The sequence below is a fragment of the Bos javanicus genome, chromosome 6, assembly GCF_032452875.1.
Source record: "Bos javanicus breed banteng chromosome 6, ARS-OSU_banteng_1.0, whole genome shotgun sequence".
NCBI classification, from domain to species: domain Eukaryota; kingdom Metazoa; phylum Chordata; class Mammalia; order Artiodactyla; family Bovidae; genus Bos; species Bos javanicus.
Window position 1 is genome coordinate 86,078,377 of NC_083873.1, and position 23,998 is coordinate 86,102,374.

Genomic DNA, 23,998 nt, shown 5'->3' on the forward strand with positions numbered 1-23,998 from the left:
AGAGAGCTGCTTCTGAGAAGGAAAGGGAAGGAGCCAGGCTATATACAAGTTTGCAGCAAGGGGCAGGTAATCTGAATATTAAAAGATTATTGTTAATTAAGGAAAACCAGATCTCTTGCATGAAGAGATTTAGTGCTCTTCTATGTATGGGAAGACACACAAGGCTTACTGAAATCATTTCTCTCATATGCATCTCAGCTATCTGGGGCCAAATCCTGCTTTTTGATTGTTCAGATCCTAATTCCTTGTATAACCATAAGAGCTGGTGATGTGGCAGATAACTGCTTCTTGTGTTCCCCACATCCCCCCAAGTCCTCAGTGCTTATTAGAGAGGAAGTGGCTGATGGCTGCAGAATAGCTGGCATTGTTTTACCTGGGCTCAGATGGCTATGCCATGGCTTGTTACTGGTATAAGAAGATACTTCATTTCACAGAAATAGTTCATTTCAGAGTAATATTTCATTTCACACAATCAATGAGAGCTTGATTAAATAATGAGGGAATGGAAATCCTGAAGGGCAGATGCTTAGAAACATGCCTACTACAACTTCTAGGTAGAGACTCTGAGCAGGCAGGATATATATATATGCAGGAGCAGCTCAAGTGGGAGGTTTGAGTTTAGCCAGAATCCCAGTTTTGCCAGGAGAAAGTTAGAAGGGGAAAGCTAGGTAGGGAAGAGGAGCTATTCAGGGAATGAGAGTTGCATGTAAGCTAAGCCATGTAACAAAGACAAGTTTACAAACTGGACTTAGAAACAACTCAGACTTGGATAAGTACACCTCCACTTCATACTATTATCAAGCATCTAAATGAGCAGAGAAAATGATGTGCTTGAAATGAGATCAGGAAAATGTTGTGCCGGTGAGTGAGCAGGGGGGCTGCCTGGTACTTCCCTTCCTCCTGCAGGCACAGAGAAACTTGGGGTGTCTCAGCAGCCAGGGTAGATGGAAAAGTCTACCCCATCACAGGATCCAGAACTGACCTTTGAACCTTTTAAATAGGGGAAACATGCATCACACTGAAAGTTTCACTATATTGCCTTTTAAGGGATTTTATGCAGAGCCTAAACAAAGTAGGTAGCTTGTTTTGCATGTTTTTTCTTAATGTGCCATCAAGTTTAACTAAGGTTACTGAGCATGGACCTGGTTGATAACAGTATACAAGGAAAGATTACAGGAATGAACTATAGAAACATAAATAACAGCAACAACAAAAAATAAAAGGATTTGGGGACTATATTTAATATGCTTTATTGTGTGCTTGTCCTTAGTCGTTCAGTCATGTCCGACTCTTTGTGACTCCAAGGATTGTAGCCCGCCAGGTTCCTCTATCCATGGGGATTCTCCAAGCAAGAATACTGGAGTGGATAGCCATACCCTCCTCCAGGGAATCTTCCCAACCCAGGTCTCCCACATTGCAGGTGGATTCTTTACCAGCTGAGCCACCAGGGAAGCCAAGAATACTGGAATGGGTGGCCTATCCCTTCTCCAGGGGATCTTCCCAACCCAGGAATTGAACTGGGGTCCCCTGCATTGCAGGCAAATTATCAGTTGAGCTACCAGGGAAGCCCAAGCTTTATTACCATTTGTCTTCAAATCCTGATAATTTATATGTAACTTCTTATATGGAAGAGGAGATAAAACTAAAATTTCTATTTCCAAGACAGAGCTTGATTTCTGCATGTGACTGAACTCAATCCAGCAGGACACAGTGGCATGGGAATAGAAAGGCAAAAATAGGGCAGAAGCCCTTTTTCCTGCTTTGACTGCCACCAAGCAAAATCGGATAGATACGCTTGAAGCACACCACTGCCTCGTGTGTGAGGCACTTTGACTGCAGTGTATCAGCAGAGACAGTTCTGTACTTTCTGAGTCACAACTCTAACCATCCAACCCCAAGATGAAGAGACAGTGGAAGCCCCCTAACTTCTATTTCTTCAATCCTCTTACTAATGCTTTGCAAGCACACATTTATCTCTATGGATCCCCTTTCTACTTAAAAGAATGCCTTCTTTCCTTGAATAGAACCCTGGCAAGGACAAAAGAAGAATGGGAAACAAGGAATAGGTGACTGGGTCAGCTGGAAACAGACCATGGTCTATACTGTATTGAATCAGCCCTTTCTACCATCTAATAAGGGTCCCTGCTCTTTTATAAGCAAATATCCCTCTATTTTGGTTCTCTCTTTAATGGTAAATAATCTGGTGCTTTCCTCACAATAGCATACACACATTCATTTCAATAAAAAAAAAAAATACTCCTTATCTCACTCCCTATAGACTGACTATATGCCTCCAGGAACTTTTGCTTCATGCCCTCAGTCACAGCAGACTGCTGCCTTCATTAAAAAATTCCTTCTCTCATAAGCCATAGATAGGGTCTTCCCAGGTGGTCCAGTGGTTAGGAATCCGCCTTGCAGCGCTCAAGATGTGGGTTCGACCCCTAGTTGGGAAACAGATTTCACATACAGAGGAGCAACTAAGTCTGAGCATCGCAACTACTGAATCTTGAACTCCAGAACATGCGTGCCACAACTAGGGAGTTTGTGCACCACAACGAAAGATTCCATATACCCCAACTAAAGCCCAACACAGTCAAATAAATAAATAATGTAAAATAAATAAAATGGAAGTCATGGCCATAAACCAACTACTAGAAAGTGCACCCCTCTTTCTGAGTTTTAGAGCTTGCTCCATTTTTCCTCCTGCTCTGCCCCATCGCTTTTGGCACCATGTTAGTCCCCCTGGTTTCATGCCAACTGATTCCTAGCTTCTTAGTTTCTGACCACATCATTTTTCATGGCCCATTTTGTTGGCCCACCAACACTACTTAAGCCAATCCCCAGAAAAACCATTCCAATATATAGATAACTCATTAATTTCCTCCATCTCAACTCTGGTATTCTAGAACCCTCCTCTCTAGCCATTTTCTGTGTTCTAAATTGCATTTTTTTCCTTCCTTTATTGAATATCCTCTGCAATCTCACTGGTTTCCTGAGGTCCTCCTGACTTCTAAGTATATGATGAACATTTGAATTTCACTTGTTTACATTTTCTGCCTGGCTCCCTATATTGAAAAACAGCATATAGTTATACATGCTATTTAGTAAATATTTTCAAGCTAACAATAAATTCACTACAACACTTAATAACAATAACCACATTGAGTATTGTAAATCTACAAAATGCTTGAAAATCAGAATGCAAATTACAGATATTGAAAAGTAATCCAATATACCTAGGTAGTAGAGAGATAGAAAGATAGATGTAGAATATGTGCATATATATATATATATATCCACTACTGGGTATATCTGGGACTTCCCTGGTGGCTCAGATGGTAAAGTGTCTGCCTACAATGAGGAAGACCCGGTTTCAATCCCTGGGTCAGGAAGATCTCCTGGAGAAGAAAATGGCAACCCACTCCAGTATTCTTGCCTGGAAAATCCCATGGACAGAGGAGCCTGGTAGGCTACACTCTCCATGGGGTCACAAAGAGTTGGACACAACTGAGCAACTTCACTTTTCACTTTCACTGGGTATATCTACATATGTATCTAGGTACTGACATACCTAGATAATTGATAGGCAGCTAGATCACGAGACAGATAGATAGAATGATAGATATACATTATATACATATCAGTTCTACAAAAAAATATATTTACATTTTCCTTATTCAGATGAGGCTCAGAGAAGTAAAGTAACTTGGCCAAGAACAAGCATCTCACTGACAGAGACAGGATTCAACTCAAGCAGATCCAAATCCACATCTATATTCTGTACACAAATGCTTACCATTCTTATTTCGATTTTTATGTTGTGAGCAACTCCTACTGTCTACTTTCTCTGTTCCCACAATTAGGTCAATGAACACTGCTGAGAGAGATCACCAGTCTATGCTGTCTGAACAGGCTACATGTTCCTACCACTACTGGAAGCAGTCTATTTTACCTACCTCCTCTCTTACATGGGGAGCAACCTAAGAGCAAGTAGAGACCACTCATCCTTATAAATATGCAAACTCAAATCTCAAGTGTCTTGTCAATGAAAATAAAATTACACCTTAAGCTAAGATACAATGACAATATACAGAAGACACCTAGTATATATGTATTCCTTCGATTCCAATTGAGTACACAGGACCTTGATGAATCTGCTCACAAAGATGAAAAATGATCTCACCTTGGTTGCTGATAGTTACTCCTGATTTCATATATTGACAGTACTGTGGTGTAATGTTCACTTCATAATGTCAGCTTTCTGTGGGTGCCCCTCCACATGGATAATGCTCTATTGTGATGTCATCCATCTCTGTCAATTACAAACAGTATGGTTGTAGCAATACCAAGATGGATGAAGCTTCAGAATGAGCCCAATTGAAGAATCATATGAGTAAAATTTGGGGTTTAAGAAATCCACAAATACCCAGAATCCTGCATGAATAGAAATGAAAAGTCCTTTATAAAAATATTTATTCTAAAGTGTCCTTTCAAAGGAATGCCAAACCTCTAGGACAATCCATAAAATGAGGAAAGAAGTTTAATTGTCAAAACAATTCAGACTATAACAGAAACCCTAAAGTGTCAGAGAAGAAGCCATTTCCCTCTTCTTACCCACTTTTGAATTCTCAGCTAGATTATATTTCCCAGGCTTCCTTGCATTTAGACATGGCAATGTGTATGAATTTCAGCCAATGAGAACAGAAATGGACAAGGTCACTTCTAAACACAGCCATAAATTCTTCCTGTGTGTTCCTTCGGGATTTCCCCTTCCTGCTACTGGAATGCTGATCCCCAGGGAAACCTTTATAATCACATGTTGATGATAGCAGAGCTGCCATCATTCTTGTTCTCTAAATAGCGGCCTGCAAACAAGCCTTCCCAGTTTTAACCCTGATGACCTATGATGTCAATAAAACATTGTATAAGCAAGAAATTAAGTAGCATTGTTCTAAGTTACTATGGTTTTGGTATATATTCTTGTACTTTTTGCTAGTCTAACAAAGAAATCAGTATCCTATTTTGAAGTGGGGGACTATATTGATAAAGGAGAATGAGAGGGTGCTAAACAATGGTTTACTAATCAAATGGCACATGGTTAAGACATAAAAGAGGATAAAAAGAATGACAGCATATAAGGCAATAAAAAGTAAGATAAAACTAACCTTTGCAATAACTTGCAAGATAAGCCATCCATATGCCCACCGAGCCTGCAATTCTAGGGCAGTGGATGAAGAAACCTAGTGTTTCCTCTCCCACCTCCTTTACATTTATATGGGTGCCAGATTACTTGAACTTTAAATATGTTTTTATTATAATTTGAAGTTTTCTTTATAATCTTATCTAAATAGATTGAAAGTTTCTAGATAGGTATGTAAATAGATTCTGAAATACTCATATTATTTTCTGAATCCTCTTAGGTGCTTTGTAGACAGTCATAACTGAATATATAATAATGACTTTTTTAATATTACTTTGACCACTGCAGCAGATTATGAAGAGGTCTCACTTTTATCTTATACCAGGGAATATAGTCTCCATCTTGGATAGGTAGGATTTATGATGAAATATAATCACACAAGATAGTCTAGAATAAAATGTAATAAGACAAAATGGAATGGAATGGAAGAGAGTCCTGCTGCTGCTGCTGCTGCTGCTGCTAAGTCGCTTCAGTCGTGTCCAACTCTGTGCGGCCCCATAGACGGCAGCCCACCAGGCTCCCCTGTCCCTGGTATTCTCCAGGCAAGAACACTCGAGTGAGTTGCCATTCCCTTCTTCAATGCATGAAGTGAAAAGTGAAAGTGAAGTCACTCAGTCGTGTCTGACTCTTTGCGACCCCATGGACTATAGACTACCAGGCTCCTCCATCCATGGGATTTTCCAAGCATGAGTACTGGAGTGGGTTGCCACTTCCTTCTCTGGAACAGAGTGCACTGCACTTCATAAGTCCTTGTTCTATTACATATGTGCCCACGTATGCATATTGGGCCACAGTCTTCAATGTATTTCTATGTACATGCATAAAAACTGCTAGATCAGATCAGATCAGATCAGTCACTCAGTCGTGTCCGACTCTTTGCAACCCCATGAATCGCAACACGCCAGGCATCCCTGTCCATCACCAACGCCCAGAGTTCACTCAGACTCACGTCCATCGAGTCAGTGATGCCATCCAGCCATCTCATCCTCTGTCATCCCCTTCTCCTCCTGCCCCCAATCACTCCCAGCATCAGAGTCTTTTCCAATGAGTCAACTCTTCCCATGAGGTGGCCAAAGTACTGGAGTTTCAGCTTTAGCATCATTCCTTCCAAAGAACACCTAGGGCTGATCTCCTTCAGAATGGACTGCTTGGATCTCCTTGCAGTCCAGGGGACTCTCAAGAGTCTTCTCCAACACCACAGTTCAAAAGCATCAGTTCTTCGAAGCTCAGCTTTCTTCACAGTCCAACTCTCACATCCATACATGACCACAGGAAAAACCATAGCCTTGACTGGACGGACCTTTGTTGGCAAAGTAATGTCTCTGCTTTTGAATATGGTATCTAGGTTGGTCATAACTTTCCTTCCAAGGAAAAGTTTTAATTTCATGGCTGCAGTCACCATCTGCAGTGATTTTGGAGCCCAAAAAATAAAGTCTGACACTGTTTCCACGGTTTCCCCATCTATTTCCCATGAAGTGATGGGACCAGATGCCATGATCTTCGTTTTCTGAATGTTGAGCTTTAAGCCAACCTTTTCACTCTCCTCTTTCACCTTCATCACGAGGCTTTTTAGTTCCTCTTCACTTTCTGCCATAAGGGTGGTGTCATCTGCATATCTGAGGTTACTGATATTTCTCCTGGCAATCTTGATTCCAGCTTATGCTTCTTCCAGTCCAGCGTTTTCTCATTATGTACTCTGCATAGAAGTTAATTAAGCAGGGTGACAATATACAGTCTTGACGTACTCCTTTCCCAATTTGGAACCAGTCTGTTGTTCCATGTCCAGTTCTAACTGTTGCTTCCTGACCTGCATACAAATTTCTCAAGAGGCAGATCAGGTGGTCTGGTATGCCCATCTCTTTCAGAATTTTCCACAGTTTATTGTGATCCACACAGTCAAAGGTTTTGGCATAGTCAATAAAGCAGAAATAGATGTTTTTCTGGAACTCTCTTGCTTTTTCCATGATCCAGCGGATGTTGGCAATTTGATCTCTGGTTCCTCTGCCTTTTCTAAAACCAGCTTGAACATCAGGAAGCTCATGGTTCACATATTGCTGAAGCCTGGCTTGGAGAATTTTGAGCATTACTTTACTAGCTTGTGAGATGAGTGCGATTGTGCGGTAGTTTGAGCATTCTTTGGCATTGCCTTTCTTTGGGATTGGAATGAAAACTGACCTTTTCCAGTCCTGTGGCCACTGCTGAGTTGTCCAAATGTGCTGGCATATTGAGTGCAGCACTTTCACAGCATCATCTTTCAGGATTTGGAACAGCTCAACTGGAATTCCATCACCTCCACTAGCTTTGTTCGTAGTGATGCTTTCTAAGGCCCACTTGACTTCACATTCCAGGATGTCTGGCTTTAGGTCAGTGATCACACCATCGTGATTATCTGGGTCGTGAAGATCTTTTTTGTACAGTTCTTCTGTGTATTCTCGCCATCTCTTCTTAATATCTTCTGCTTCTGTTAGGTCCATACCATTTCTGTCCTTTATTGAGCTCATCTTTGCATGTCTTTCCCATTCTGTTGCTTTCCTCTATTTCTTTGCATTGATCGCTGAAGAAGGCTTTCTTATCTCTTCTTGCTATTCTTTGGAACTCTGCATTCAGATGTTTATATCTTTCCTTTTCTCCTTTGCTTTTCACTTCTCTTCTTTTCACAGCTATTTGTAAGGCCTCCCCAGACAGCCATTTTGCTTTTTTGCATTTCTTTTCTATGGGAATGGTCTTGATCCCTGTCTCCTGTACAATGTCACGAACCTCATTCCATCAAAACTGCTATGCATAATTTAAATTTTTAAATACTGATTTAATATATCAGAAAGAATATTCCCTTAATATTTTGCCTTTAACTCTGTACTGAATAAAAAGGGAAATGACAAAGAGTTGATGGATTGTGAGGAAGCCAAAAGGTCAATGGACTGGTGTTCCAAGTGAGATGCCAGTGGGAATAGTTGAGCACGAAAGCTTGAAAGAGGGTGGTTGTGGCCCTCCCCCACCAACTGAGATATCTAAATGAATGATTTAGATGTGGAATGTATTAGGGTAATAGTAACCCAGGAGGAGTCTGGCATGCTACAGTCCATAGAATCACAAGGAGTCAGACACAACCTAAAGACTGAACAACAACAAACAACAAAGGATGCTTCAAGTACACTTGAAAAGAATGTTTATTCTGGGTTTTCTAGATTGTAATGTCTTCAAAGTATCAATGAAGTCTAAGGGTTCTATTGTATCATTTAGGATCTCTATTGGCTTATTGATTCTCTGTTTGGAAGATCTGTCCATTGATGTCTGTTGGACATTAAAGTCTCCTAATATTATTGTATTCCAGTCAATTTCTCCTTATGTCTGTTAGTATTTGTTTTATGTATTTAGATGCTTCTATATTGGGTGAATATATGTTAATAAGTATAATATTCTTTTCTTGTATTGACATTTTTAAAGTGCTGAAAGTAACTAGAAACCTAGGATTCTACATTGTAAAAAATATCTTTTTTTAACCTTGCAAAAATATCTTTCAAAAATGAAACAAAAAGATTTGAAGATGATAAAAATCTAAGAAAATGGGTCACCAGTTGACTCACAATAGAGAAATTCTAAAGAGAGTTATTCAAACTAAAGGAGTACGATCTCAGATGGAAATATGAAACACAGGAAGAAAGAAATAAGAACTATAAAGAATAATCATATGGATATATCTAAATAAATAGCTATTTCAAAAATATTAATGATGTATTTAGTATATGTATATGCAGAACTAGAATTCATTATAGTAACAGCATAAAAGTTGAAAGTAAATTGAATTAAAATGCTGTAAGAGTCTCACACTGCCTGGGAAGTAATAAAAGTATTAAGATAGATTTTAATAAACCAAGGAGGCATACTTTAATCTCTAGGATAATAACTAAAATAATAATAAAAGAATATATTGCTAACAAATGAATAGAAGGGAAATAAAACAAGAAAAATGGAGCTAATAAATATCAAAGACAAATAAAGAAAATATAACATATAAAGAGACATAGAAAACAAACAGTAAAATGATAAATTTAAACACAAAGATATCAGTACTTAACATTTAATGTAAGCAAATAGATTATCTAATTAAAACACAAAGATAGTCAGACCTAATTTTTAAAAATTATATATTGATTACAAAAATTCTCTTTAAACATGACAACACCGAATGTTTGAGGGGGAAAAATGTATATTGTACCAAAAGCACTATTCAAAAGGAACCTGGTGTAGTTATACTAATAGCAGACAGATTTAAAGACAAGTATTACTCGAGATAAGAAAGCAGATTTCCTAACACAAAAGAATGAATTCAACAATAAACTAACCATTTTAAATTTAAGACATAGCCTCTAGGTATACAATGCAAGAACTGATAGAACTAAAGGATAAAAAGGGCTCTTATAACAGTGCAGCAAATATACATCACTGAATTTAATTATTATAGATACAGATTTCTTTAAAAAAAATTTTAATCTGTCAAATAACTTTATTCACCAACAGTCTCCACCTGCAATTTGAATTCCCTGTGACAAAAGATGATTGCTACTTTAGGTACTGTTCTAGAAAGCAGCTAGTCAAAATCTTTTAAAGTCAGGTTTTAATTAAAATTGCGCTTGAGTAAGAGTTTTTGTTTTTAAAAGTGTGCTTCCGCTTGCTTCGGACACTCGAATCCTTTGTTGGCTACGACCCATGCAGAAACTGTTACACTTTTGACAGTGTTCTTCTTAAATCCTTCACAGCCAGGGTTCCATTAGAACTATAAATTAAACCTTGTATTTAAAACACTTAACTGAAAATGTATCTTGGCATCAAAACAAATTATAGCACCAAGGAGAAAGAAAAGTTAGCTTTTCCATAAAGTAAGTATGCGACTAGCCAGCGTGCTTAGTCTCTCAGTTGTGTCCAACTCTTTGTGACCCCATGGAGAGTGTAGCCTACCAGGCTCCTCTGTCCATGGGATTCTCCAGGCAAGAATACTGGAGTGGGCTGCCATTTCCTCCTCCAAGGGATCTTCCTGACCCAGGGATCAAACCATCCTCTCTGCCTTGCAGGTGGATTCTTTACCTGCTGAGCCATCCGGGAAGCCCTTGTATCTGGAAAAGGTAACAATGGGTAACAATTCATGAAGTATTCAGCATTAACTTAGATGATTTACTGGCTCATATAAATGTATAGCAACAGAATTGTGTCAAAAATAATTAGCAAACTAATTGTGCATGAGTTCTAGTTGTCAGGCACATGAAATCATTAGCAAAGACGTGATAAGGCAAAGAAAACTTGCTAGTTTAAGATCAACTTCAACTCAATTTCCCCGTCACCACTAAAAGCTTTCAAATCACCTTTACAAATTAAATACACAATACCCCTCAATTACTGGGTTTCCCAGTAATTGCAGGAGACAGGAGAGACACATGTTCTATCCCTGGGTTGGGAAGATCTCCTGGAAGAGGATAGGGCAACCCACTCCAGCATTCTTGCCTGGAGAATCCCATGCACAGAGGAGCCTGGTGGGCTACAGTCCATAGGGTCGCACAGAGTCAGACACAACTGAAGCGACTTAGCATGCATGTACACACCCTTCAATTACTATAGACTCATCATACCAGGATATTTTGAAATTTTCCAGTGGTCATGTATGGATGTGAGAGTTGGACTGTGAAGAAAGCTGAGCACCAAAGAATTGATGCTTTTGAACTGTGGTGCTAGAGAAGACTCTTGAGAGTCCCTTGGACTGCAAGGAGATCCAACCAGTCCATCCTAAAGGAGATCAGTCCTGGGTGTTCATTGGAAGGACTGAGGCTGTTCATTGGATGCTGAGGCTAAAACTCCAATACTTTGGCCACCTGATGCGAAGAGTTGACTCATTGGAAAAGACCCTGATGCTGGGAAGGATTGGGGGCAGGAGGAGAAGGGGATGACAGAGGATGAGATGGCTGGATGGCATCACCGACTCGATGCACATGAGTTTGGGTGAACTCCGGGAGTTGGTGATGGACAGGGAGGCCTGGCATGCTGTGATTCATGGGATAGTAAAGAGTCGGACACGACTGAGTGACTGAACTGAACTGAAGGAAGAAATTGCTATTGAAAGACTAACATTTATTTGTCACATGGGCCAGCTTTTTTATTTAATCTACAGAACAAATTCTATAAAGCAGATTAGTACTATTTTATTTTGTAGATGACAGTGGTGAGATACAAGTGATTAGGTCACTGGCCATACAACACACAGCTATATACAAGAGAGGAGCTGGGATTTCAATCAGGCTACCTGACTTCATCCCACACACACCTCTAAACTGCTGTACAACAGAAGACTCACATTTTTCTGACTGCAATTCAAACACAATTTACAAAGTAACCCAATATATATCCACCTATATAACCATAAAATGTTTCTTGAAAATATACTTACACATAATGCAATCTGATATTTTTTCTCTACACTGCTCTATCCATTTTTTAAATTCTGTTTCCTATTCTCTAAATTGGTATCACTTATAGTGGGTTGCATCCACACTGCAATAGTGTTGTCATTTTTTTTGAAGTATGTTAGTTAGGTGACTGGAAACCAATTGGATTTGGAAAACAAAATAGTACAGTAGAAAAGATTCAATCTTTGAAATGTGTCAAATTTAAGTTCAATTCCTATCTTAAATATTCATGCAAACTTGAACTAGGTTTTTTATTTCTCCTATGATTTCTTTCCCAGTGAGTAATCCGGCAGTGAAAGTAAAAGTGAAGTCATTCAGTCATGTCTGACTCTTTGTGACCACGTGGACTGTAGCCTACCAGGCTCCTCTGTCCATGGAATTTTCCAGGCAAGAGTACTGGAGTGGGTTGCCATTTCCTTCTCCAGGGGATCTTCCCAACCCAGGGATCGAACCTGGGTCTCCTGCATTGCAGGCAGACACTTTACCATCTGAGCCACTAGGGGCCCTTCAATCTGGCAGTAATAACATATATTTCAAAGGATTATTGTGAGAATTAAATGATCTAATCCACATTAAGTAATTAGCACACAGTCCAGGATGTGGCAAAGACCCAGCACACCATAGCTATTAGAGAATAAAGAATAATATCTTCCAGGATAGGATAATTTTTTCTCAACTTAATGAAAATTATCTCATATGGATAAATCTCTGAGTACCTGGATTCATCTTAAACATAAAATTATCTGATTTACTATATATTCAATTAAAAATAGATTAGTAATTTTCCCATTCCTACCATCTTTGCTAGGCTAGTGTATATTGTATACATTTACATATGAACCCAATATATTTTGGAGTATTTTCTTACTCTTTAAGTAATCTGATTATTCATTAGCTAGGAAAAATATATTAAGCCATTTCCATATATTTAATATTTTAAGTAGCTCAAATACCTGTATGCAATACCGATAGATAAAAGTACACATCTAGGGAGGAAATATAAAATTAAGATGACTGTAAAAGAATATAAATATATGTATACATGTGTGTATATATATTATATAGATAATACATATATAACTGAATCACTTTGCTGTACACCTGAAACTAACACAATGTTGTAAGTCAGCTATACTTCAATAAATAAATAAAATTTTTTTAAAAGTACTATTAAGTCTCTGTTTCCTAATTCTCTATTTCTCACCACAAGATCCTTCCTCTTACTTTCAAAATTGAAACAAGGCATTTATTTCAACTGCCTTCTTTTCCTGTTCTTCAAAATGCTTCTTCCAAAATAAGTCATCGCTTACCATATACATGTCAGTTCTGACATGTAAATCTGCTGCTCCTGCTGCTGCTAAGTCGCTTCAGTCGTGTCCGACTCTATGCGACCCCATAGACAGCAGCCCACCAGGCTCCCCCGCCCCTGGGATTCTCCAGGCAAGAACACTGGAGTGGCTTGCCATTGCCTTCTCCAAGACATGTGCAAATTCCAGAATTCATACCATTTTAAAGAAGTAATTCACAAGTTTTCACTTTGCAATAATTTCAAAGACGTTTTAAAAATACTTTTGTGCGTCCTCTTACTCCATAGATTCTGATAAATTGTTCTGGGGTAAGGTCTGAAAATTGAGAATATTGTTAAAGTTCCCCAGGTAATTTTCATGTGCAGTCAAGTTTGAAAACTACTATATTAGAGCATTCAGCATACTTCCTCAAGGCTTGCTAGGCAATGACTGGATCACAGTTCTATGGACGAAGCTGCCAAACTGGTAACTGCAACTGTCATTGCTTTGTTTACATAAAGAAAATCAACACATATTACCTTTCCTCCAGCTTTCTCTTAACTCCAATAGAAATCCAGAGAGAGGTATTTAAGGAGAGAGATTTTTCTGTAGAAGTTCTTTTTCTTCTTGTGTTTTCAAATTGTGGCTATCTAAGCTGAGTATCTGATCAAAAAAATTAAACAACAGTTTGGTTATTCCAAAGAAGAACCTCCTGCCAAGGTAGGTACTTAGAAAATAGATGTAAGGATTTTGACTTTGGAATTCTAACTTTTACTCATACTCTCAATCATATCATTTTCGTGATGTGATACCATGAAATAATACCAGGAATATTATATATATGGAAATAGTATCCAACCTTAAAAAGAAGGAAATACTGTCATTTGCAACAACACAGATGTACCTAGAGGGCATTATACTACATGAAATAAACCAAAGAGAAAAATACAAGTGCATGCTATCACTTATGTGTAAAAAAAATTTTTTAAGCCAAACCCATAGAAACAGAGAATAGAAGCAGGATAGGGGGTAGAGAGTGAAATGAGGAGATGTTAGTAAAGTGAACAAATTTTCACTTATAAAGTCTCAGGATCTAATGTATAACACAGTGACTATAGTTGACAATCAGTTCTGAAGTTTGATGAGTAGAACTTAAATGTTCTCATTAAAAAATAAATAAATAGGTGAGGTGATAGACGCATTAAGTAATCCAATGAGGAGAGTCCTTTCACAATGTATACATATCAAATAATAATATTACACAGTTTATATTATATTTGTCAATTACATCTCAATAAAGCTTAAAAAATTTAAATAGTCATGTTACCTGAAAAACTCAGATGTATTTTAAGAAAAAAGCATTGTCAGTGGTAAAGCTCATTAAGTCTAAAATTTCTGAAAGAGTGTGTTGAGAAGAGCATTCCTGTTGACTGGTTGCATGATTTACATCCAACTTAATAAGCTATTGACTCTTTTCTGCTGATATATTTTATGGTCTCTAAAGTTAATCATGAATAGAAGAGTCTTAAACTCAAAGATATATTTACATTTCTGTTGTTTTTGTTTGAGTTGAGTTTTTAATGCATCTTGAAACTGCCTTTTAAGAGAACATATTAGAAAAGTAATTTTAAAGGGGTGGCCTCACCAACCTACAACTGTAGAATCTGTGGACCTCTTGTCCTAGGTCATTTTCAAGGCTAGCACAGATGATGGATATCATTCTGATCCCAAGGCAATCTGTCATCATGGTGGTGATTGAATTTGCCTTCCCAGAACACAGGTTGTCATGCACTTGTGATATAGTACTGAAAACTGTAACCGAATTAAGGACAAAGTCTCCTTTTCCTAATTCAGACTCTGATGGACAATAATTGGCTTTTGGGAATCACTTGTGGAAAAATATATGGCAATAATATCTTGTAGTGTTGTTAAAGGGAAGATACATATTGCATAGTATTTTCTCTTCAGATAAATCTAAGAGGGATTACTTTTTTGTTTTTTAAAAAAATAATTATGCTAAGAATTGATCTTTTTTACAACAATATGGTCACACTGACATTATCCAGGTCATGAATCTACAGAAATCTGTCAGTTATTACTACTATCAAAAGTACACCCAAATAAGTTATGTCTCTTAAAAGTAGTCACCACTGTAGACAGCAAGGATTTTCCAAAAAAACTTTTATTTTCAAAATGTATTTGAACACCTATCTGGGAATTGCCTTTCATTAAATACAAGTCCCATTATTTTGTTATAAAATATCACAAACAACAATATTGCTGTGCATACATGCTGCTTCCTTTCCCCAAAATGTCAAGCACACCTTTGAAAGGCTGCAGTGCTATTTCTTTGTTATATCATATAACATATACTAGAGTCCTTACTAAATTTTTGTTTTAAATTTTGAAAACAATAAATAATCAATTGACTAATCATGGACAATCATTGGTCTGCTTTCAGGGGCAACTTTAAAGAATGAAAAACTTAACTTTCATCTTCAGCCTATTGGCTCTTGTCACACATCTTATGGTAAGTTCCCCCAGTCTTATTCTTCATATGTTTCTTACTAATTATAACTTCAAATAAAATTCTGATATCTATGATATCATCCTACTTTATATAACAGTAGAGTGTCCAAATGTCAATCATTATAGACTTGTTCTTATTTTCCTTTTTCTTTCTCTTTTACATATGACTACTCATCTGGGCACTGGTCATGGGCTTGAAGGAACAGTGGCCAGGAAGAATCTGGAAGAGTTTTGTCTTATCCAGAAACATCTCTTCCTTTTTTTTCTTTTTCAAAAGTATTACAATCAAAGTGTCAGAAACACATAATGTAAGTTTGCTGCTACTGCTGCTAAGTCGCTTCAGTCGTGTCTGACTCTGTGTGACCCCATAGATGGCAGCCCACCAGGCTTCCCCGTCCCTGGGATTCTCCAGGCAAGAACACTTGAGTGGGTTGCCATTTCCTTCTCCAATGCATGAAAGTGGGTTGCCATTTCCTTCTCCAATGCATGAAAGGTGAAAGTGAAGTTGCTCAGTCGTGTCTGACTCTTAGCGACCCCATGGACTGCAGCCTACCAGGCTCCTCCATCCATGGGATTTTCCAAGCAAGAGTACTGGAGTGGGGTGCCATTGCCTTCTCCAACTAAGTGCTTTAAGACTGCAGGAAATAGGAAAACAGAAAGTGGATCTCAAAGATAAATTTTCTAAAATTTATAAATGTATTGTAAAGACTTTAAAATTAGAAAGTTCTTCTTATGTCTTAAAAACATTGGTTAGGGCTAAAATATTTCTATTAATTGACTAGGAAATAAAGTTCTACCTTTTTACTTAAAAGAACAGTACAAAAAGAAAGGTCATTCATTCAAGAAACACTTATGTTACTTCAAACTTCTGAAAAGCATTGGTTAAACTGCATAGAAGAGTCAAAATATATATAATACAAAGAAACAAGTGATAAATTCCATAGCCATGAGCATCAGTAGATTAATTTGAACCCCAGAGAAAGAATAGTTATGCTAGTGTACTTTGGTGCTGAGATGGGAGTTAGAAGAGAGAAAGCTCAAAATATGTTTCATTCCTTAATAATTATTGACAATCCACTGTGGGCTGAGTCCTGCTGGATGGTACAAAAAGCACGATGTTGAATTTGAAATTGGGGTCCTCATAGATCATAGTTCTCATTTCTTACACTTACATAAGATAAACTATTTAAAAAACAATCCATACTACACAGTGAGCAAATATATGTGTAGTATAGATTGTTTTCTAAATAGTTTCTCTTAGGTATATGTCAATAGGGTCTAACAATAATACAAGGAGATAAAGTAGAAGTATTATTTTGATACATTCAATGATTTTATGTAAATATTTTTGGACAAGTGGTTTATTTTCACCTAGCTCAGTTTCTCATCTACAATACAAAATTGAACAATGTTTCATTCCATGGGATATCTGTATCAGGAACATCTGATCCAACTCTTAAGACTGTAGATTTACAGACCCTGGCCCAGGCCTGAGAAGAAAAAAGAACATCTGACTTTGAGGTCTGAACATCTGCAATCCAGGGAATTGTTATGCATGCTTAAGTTTGAGACTACTCGAATAGATTTTATTGAAATTAACTTCTCAAGCTATTCTGTTATAGTTACATGAGGTATATCAAGAGAATTTTAAGATAAATGTAGGTGAAATCAATACATCAAATGAAAAAGTCTTAAGTCAATGATTATAAGTAATCATCAAATTTATCATGCTAGAACAAACCCCCTTTTTTGGAACATTTCCCCAAACTTTGTGACAAATGTGATTTCCATGGAAATGTAAATAGTTTGAAGATAAAGGAAGCTCTCTGGACAAGTAATTTAGGAAAGTCAAACACAATTAATTACAATTTGGTTTACTACAGCACTTTTCAGAGACAATAACAGAGAAAATGCTGTCCTTGGTCCCCCTCCTTCAACCATCTGTTTCATACTGAGAATAAGTAACTTCTGAGAAACCTAATACAAATCACCAATCTTGAAGAGTATAATGAATTAAAGGCAAATTTTTACTCAAGATGCCTGCACTGTGAAACTAATACAACTTAAATTCTTTCTAGTTTAAAAGATTATAGAACCTCAGCTCTGAGATTTCAATCTGCGTTTACAAGGCTTCATGCCTTTTCAAACTCAAAATGACCAAAACTTAATTGACCCTTTTCCCTCTTGGCATGTTTATCTTCATTAATGACAGGGACCATGACTTAAGATCTGAGGATTTTATTTGAGTCTTTATTCATTCATTCAAAAACATTTACTGAGAGTCTGGAAGGTGCTAGAACTGAAGATAGAAAGATGAACAAAATAGAGACATTGTTTTGGGGGGTACTGGGGGAAAAAAGAGAAGCTAAAGGTAGCATTAAAGAACCTGACTGCCAATGCAGGAGAAGTAAGAGATGAGGGTTTGATTCTTGGGTCAGGAAGATTCCCTGGAGGAGGAAGTGGCAACCTACTCCAATATTCTTGCCTGGAGAATCCCATGGGCAGAGGAGCCTGGCAGGCTGCAGTCTATAGGGTCACAAAGAGTCAGACATTACTGAAGTGACTTAGCACACAGGCAAGCAATTACTGTACAAAATGGTAAGGGATTATAAGTATTATAATAAAAGTGGTAAAGCAACAAAAAGGCCAAGGACACCTAACTTACCTCCTCCTCACTCCCTCAAAGATGTTGGATTCTGATTGAGATGCTAGAGATACAAAACTGAGGAAGATACCAACTCTTTCTTCAGCAACAATAAAACCGCTTATGATATTAAAGAGAGAGAAATATCAAAACAAATGGTTTCTATCACTGTAAGAACAAAGTAATGATGCTTGCTTTGAACTCCAGTGACGGCTTCACAAAAGTAAAAATTTGGTTGATTATATATTATATAAAGATATTACAATTTTTTAATCTTCAAATTAATGTGTTGAGGGTGCATAAAGATACTTAAACATTTTGAAGGAAGGCAATGGCCACCCAAGTGGATGGACATTAGGGAGGGAGAAAAGAATTCTCTGCTAGAAGAAGAGTCCATACAAAGGCACAGGGGCAAGAAACAGCTCCTTGTATTGATAGTTCTATATGGTTTATACAATCAAGGCAAGCAATAGTTCTATACGGTCAAAGCAAGGATGAAGAAGGGAATGACAAGAGATGAGCTTAGATGGTATAACAGGCTATCTTGTTGGTTGCAAAGGACAGGGACCCACTATGGATATCTCAAGAAAAGATAAGTCAATGCAAGAAATAAATGTAAATTAGAACTGGAACAACAAATTCAGGCATCCCAAAAAGACAGTCCCTATCGCATGGCATACCTCCTTATCCTTGCACTGTTCTCTCTCTCAGGAGAGATGTGTTCTCTTTACTCATAGTTTCTGTGTCCCCACAGTTTAGTTTACAGGTGGCTCTTATTAAAGCCCCAGTCTTTATCTAGCTCATTTTAACCCCTAATATTCATATTTTAGTTCCCACTTCATTAGGCAATTTTAGTATTTTCTATTTCAAGTTAGAGAGAAAGAATTTTGTAAATATGGTTTATTTTCCTTCATCTGACCATAAGTCAAAGTATCCTGGATGGCAAGCACTCTGGAAGATCTTTGGTCTATAATCCAGAAATAATTCAAATAAAGGTAGCCAGAGAAAAATCAGTCATGTTAAAAAAAACATGGCTATGGATCCTTCTGAAATGACTTAGAATTTTTTTTTTGTATTGAAGCATAGTTGATTTACAATAGTGTTAGTTTCAGGTGTCCAGCAAAGTGATTCAGTTATATATATTTTTTCAGATTCCTTTCCATTATAGGTTATTAAGAGATATTGAATATAGCTCCCTGTGCTATATAGTAAATCCTGGTTGCGTGTATATTTTATGTATAGTTGTGTATATCTGTTAACCCCATACTCCTCATTTATCCCTTTTCTGTCCTTCCTTTTTGGTAACCATAAGTTTGTTTTCTATGTCTGTGAGCCTGTTCCTGTTTTGCAAATACATTCATTTGTATTATTTTTTAGATCCACATATGAGTGATATCATATAGCATATGTCTTTCTCTGTCTGACTTACTTCACTCAGTATGATAATCCCTAAGTTCATTCATGTTACTGCAAATGGCAATATTTTATTCTTTTATATGACTAAATAATATTCCATTGTGTGTGTATATATATATATATTATATATATATACACTTATGTATGCATGTGTGTGTGTGCGTGTGTATATATATGTCACATTTTCTTTATTCACCTTTTAATGAACATTTAGTTTACTTCCGTGTCTTGGGTAATACAAACAGTGCAGCTATGAACATCGAGGTACATGCATGTGTCTTTTCAAATTAGTTTTTGTCTTCTATAGATATATGCCCAGGAGTGGGATTTCTGGATCATTTCTGGTAACTCTGCTTTTAGATTTTTAATAAACCTCCATACTCTTCTTCATAGTGGCTGCACCAATCTACATTCCTATCAACAGTGCAGAAGGGTTCCCTTTTCTTCACACCCTCTCCAGCATTTATTGTTTGTAGACTTTTTTAGGATAGCCATTCTGATTGGTATGAGGTTTTGATTTGCATTTCTCTAATAATTAGCTATGTTGAGCATCTTTTCATGTGCCCATTGGTCATCTGTAGGTCTCTTTGAAAGAAATGTATATTTAGGTCATCTGCCCATGTTTTGATTGGATGAATTGTTTGACAGAATTTTTTTAATTTATTTCTTTTTAATTGGAGGAGAATTGCTTTACAATATTGTGTTGGTTTCTGCCATATATCAACATGAATCAGCCATAGGTATATGTATGTCCCTCTCTCTTGAACCTGCCTCCTAGCACCCCCCTCCATCCCATCCCTCTAAGTTGTCACAGAGCACCAGAATTGAGCTCCCTGCATCATACAGAAAATTTCCACTGGCTATCTAATTTTATATATGGTAATGTATATGTTTCAATGCTACTCTCTTTCAATTCATCCCACCCTCTCCTTCCCCTCCCTGTGAAATGACTTAGAATTTTTGAGTGATCACTAGTCTTTGTAAAAGGGATTCAGCTGTGTGTTGGTAATAGACATCAGGATAAATAGGAAATAGAAATTAGGAGGTAGGAACAGAAAATCTAGTCTCGCTTTCCTCACCATACGGCTAGGAATGAAACGGGATAAACTTGTGATAACAGCTACAGAGGTACTATGGAGGTTAACAACCAGAGGTACTCTGAGAATGGGATTCTTTAATACATGAGATGTAAGTTGATATTATGGACTGGGAGAATACAGCAAAGGATTAAAAAGAGGTTGCTATGAAAAGTGAAAGGTGATAATTAAAAGAGAAAAAGCCCTGGGAAGGGAGAGAAGATAGTTACAGGATACAGATGAAAAAGTTGACTGTAAACAGGAAAAGGAAACAGCTGGAGATAGGGACATTTTATAAGCATGTGGGCAGAAAAGCAAAGTTCTCCATGCAGTAGCATCAATTTTGTGAAACAGAAGACATGACCATTTTCTCTTGGGGATAGGAGGCAAGAGGAGATGAAAAGAGGTGTAGATGCTCAGAAGACAGCATTTTGGGGAAAATAGGGGAGAATGGATTAGCATCATTGGGGTGCTAGATGAGGATGGACACTATAAATCTAATATTTGGGGATTTGTGGCATTCTCCAGCAATGTTCACCAGTCTGGCAGTAGAAATAGTTTGTACAGAGTTGATCCAAGTATTTGATGTTTCCTAGCTCAATAGGGCAGAAAGACACAAAGGCAAGTCACTGAAAGTAACAAGTGAGTGACTAGAGTCCTGCACCTTCCTGAAATTTCTATTGCAGACCAATTAGTCTTCTGACTGTCCCTAGACTAGGACTTCTATTTCCTGACCCTGTTTATTTGCTTACAACATTCTTTTAATTTGAATTCATCTTCTTCATTTCAACTTTATTGTTTAAGCTTCATTTTAAATGTTATCTTTCTGCAAGGCAATCCTTAGTTCTCTTTTTCACCAAAATTAAACTTTGCCTTAAAATTGTTATTGCATCAGAATTTTTTGCACTATTTATCAACTATTTCTTGATCTGCTATCAGACCCACAAATCACTGCAGCTGATATTCATAGAAGACAAAATAGCTCACATTGAGACTGGATACTATGTAACTCCTAGAGGGAAACAGACAGAACTTTATCTGACATAAATCACAGCAACATCTTTTTTGATCCATCTCTCAGAATAATGGAAATAAAAACAAGAATTAACAAAGGGGACCTACTTAAACTCAAAAGCTTTTGCACAGCAAAGGAAACAATAAATTTTTTAAAAACCCCACAGATTGGGAGAAAATATTTGCAAATGATGTGACCAATAAGGGATTAGTTTCCAAAATTTACAAAGAGCTTAACAGCATCAAAACAAACAACCTACACATAAAAAACGGGCAGAAGATCTAAACAGACATTTCTGCAAAAAAGACATACAGTTGGCCAATAGGCACATGAAAAGATGCTCAATATCACTAATTATTAGAGAAATGCAAATCAAAACTACAATGAGATATCACCTCACACCAGCCACAATGGCTATCATCAAAAAATCCACAAACAATAAATGCTGGAGAGGGTGTAGAGAGAAGGGAATCCTCCAACACTGTTGATGGGAATGTAAATTGGTACAGCCACTATGGATAACCGTATGGAGGTTCCTTAAAAAGCTAAAAATAGAGCTACCATATGATGCTGCAATTCCTCTCCTGGACATATACCTGGAGAAAAATATCCAAAAGGATACATGCACCCCAATGTTCATTGCAGCACTGTTTACAATAGCTAAGACATGAAAGCAACCTAAATGTCCATCAACAGATGAATAAGGAAGATGTGGTACAGATATACAATGGAATATTACTCAGCCATTTAAAAAGTTAGATAATGCCATTTGCAGCAACATGCATGGACCTAGAGAGTGTCATAGTGAGTGAAGTCGGACAGAGAAGGAGCAATATTGTAAGATACCACTCATTTGTGGAGTCTAAAAAGAAATGATACTGATGAGCTTATAAAACAGAAACTCACAGACTTAGAAAATGAACTTATGGTTGCCGAGAGGAAGGGTAGTTGGAAACTTTGAGAAGGTCATGTATACACTGCTATACTTAAAACAGATAACCAACAAGGACCTATTGTATAGCACATGGAACTCTGCTCAATGGTTTGTGGCAGCCTGGATGGGAGGGGAGTTTGGAGAAGAATAGATACATGTATATGTATGGCTGAGGCCCTTCACTGTTCACCTGAAACTATCACAACATTGTTAATCAGCTATACTCCAATACAAAATAAAAAGTTCAAAAGAAAAAAAAGGCAACAAATAATACTTCACATTAATATTGAGTCCTTCCTTACCATACTTTACCATGTCTAAGTACTTTCCATTGATTATATAGTTATATCAACAGAATATAAGACATGAATTTTTCCTAGAACTATTTTAGAAATGAAGAAGCAGAGGCAGAGACAGTATAAACATCTCAGCTAGCATGCAACAGGAGGAATAGCTCTAGCAGTCAGACTCCAGTGTCTTTGTCTTAACCAACACACTACACAACTTCCCACAGGCTTTTTATTGTATTGTCTTATATTGTAAATTAGGAGGTTATAGTTCTTCTAGATTTCAGACTTCTGTAAGAAAGGATTCAGGTCTTAAATTTCTTTCCCTTAACCCCTAAAAATGTGCATTGCATATAAACAGCTCTCAACAAATAGTTACACAATTAATTAATGGCTCAGAGCCTGGACTCTCACTGAATCCTCAGAATGAAGAGTAATAAGGAATTGTCCAGGGAGTTTCATTGGAGCATTTCCTTCCAACTAAAGCTATTTCCAAAGATTGCTGTTCAGTCGCTAAGTTATGTCCAACTCTCAACACCCCAAGGACTGTAGCCCACCAGGTTCCTCTGTCCATGGAATTTCTCAGGCAAGATTACTGGAGTAGTCTGCCATTTCCTTCTCCAGGGAATCTTTCCAATCCAGGGATCAAGCCTAGGTCTCCTGCACTGGCAGGCAGATTCTTTACTGGTGAGCCACCAGGGAAGCCCAAAGATGGTCTCTTTTATTATGCAATGAAGGTGATTTGGCCTCCTCTGAAATCTATAGGTGAGAGAGTAGGTTTATTTCTGTTTTGTTTTTTGCATTTATTGCTGTTCTAGGTTTCATCAAGTGCCCAGCCTTCCAGAAGAGAAGGGAAATTCTCTGCTTCTTTTATCTAACTTATTTTCTCAGTGAAACATATAACTGCATGACTTTTAAAAGTACATATATCAGTGTTTGAACTTTAAATGATAAGATTTGGAAATATTTTTTGCTTTTTGTTGGTTTTTATCCCCACAGCCTGGCGAGAGTCAAAGCATTCCCAGGGGACCGTATCCATCCAGAGAGCGATTATCATCAGTTACACCTTACAAGCCAAGAAGAGATGTTCCTCCGCTCGCTCCTGCCAACGGCCTAGCACTTATTTCACCACAAGGGCCTGTGCTACCTCCCCCTCTTT

The 23,998-nt window shown here is 37.5% G+C and overlaps 1 protein-coding gene and 1 long non-coding RNA gene across 5 annotated transcripts in view; one reads left to right on the plus strand and one right to left on the minus strand.

Annotated features, from left to right (window-relative positions):
- LOC133249654 (serine/arginine repetitive matrix protein 2-like) overlaps window positions 1-23,998 on the minus strand; it is a 215,312-nt gene that overhangs the window by 189,972 nt on the left and 1,342 nt on the right. For 3 of the 4 annotated variants that reach the window (XM_061420391.1, XM_061420390.1, XM_061420392.1), the window contains exons 2-3: window positions 13,478-13,601; window positions 4,184-10,311 (exon numbers count right to left, since the gene is read on the minus strand). The gene's annotated coding sequence lies outside the window, so the exon portion shown is untranslated. Of the gene's footprint in view, window positions 1-1,155; window positions 10,312-13,477; window positions 13,602-23,998 lie in introns of those variants that run through there. The other variant, XM_061420393.1, reaches the window with a different exon arrangement.
- On the plus strand, window positions 13,574-23,987 carry LOC133249659 (uncharacterized). The gene is made up of 3 exons (XR_009737046.1): window positions 13,574-13,658; window positions 15,400-15,468; window positions 23,839-23,987. It is a non-coding gene; the product is annotated as an uncharacterized LOC133249659 (long non-coding RNA).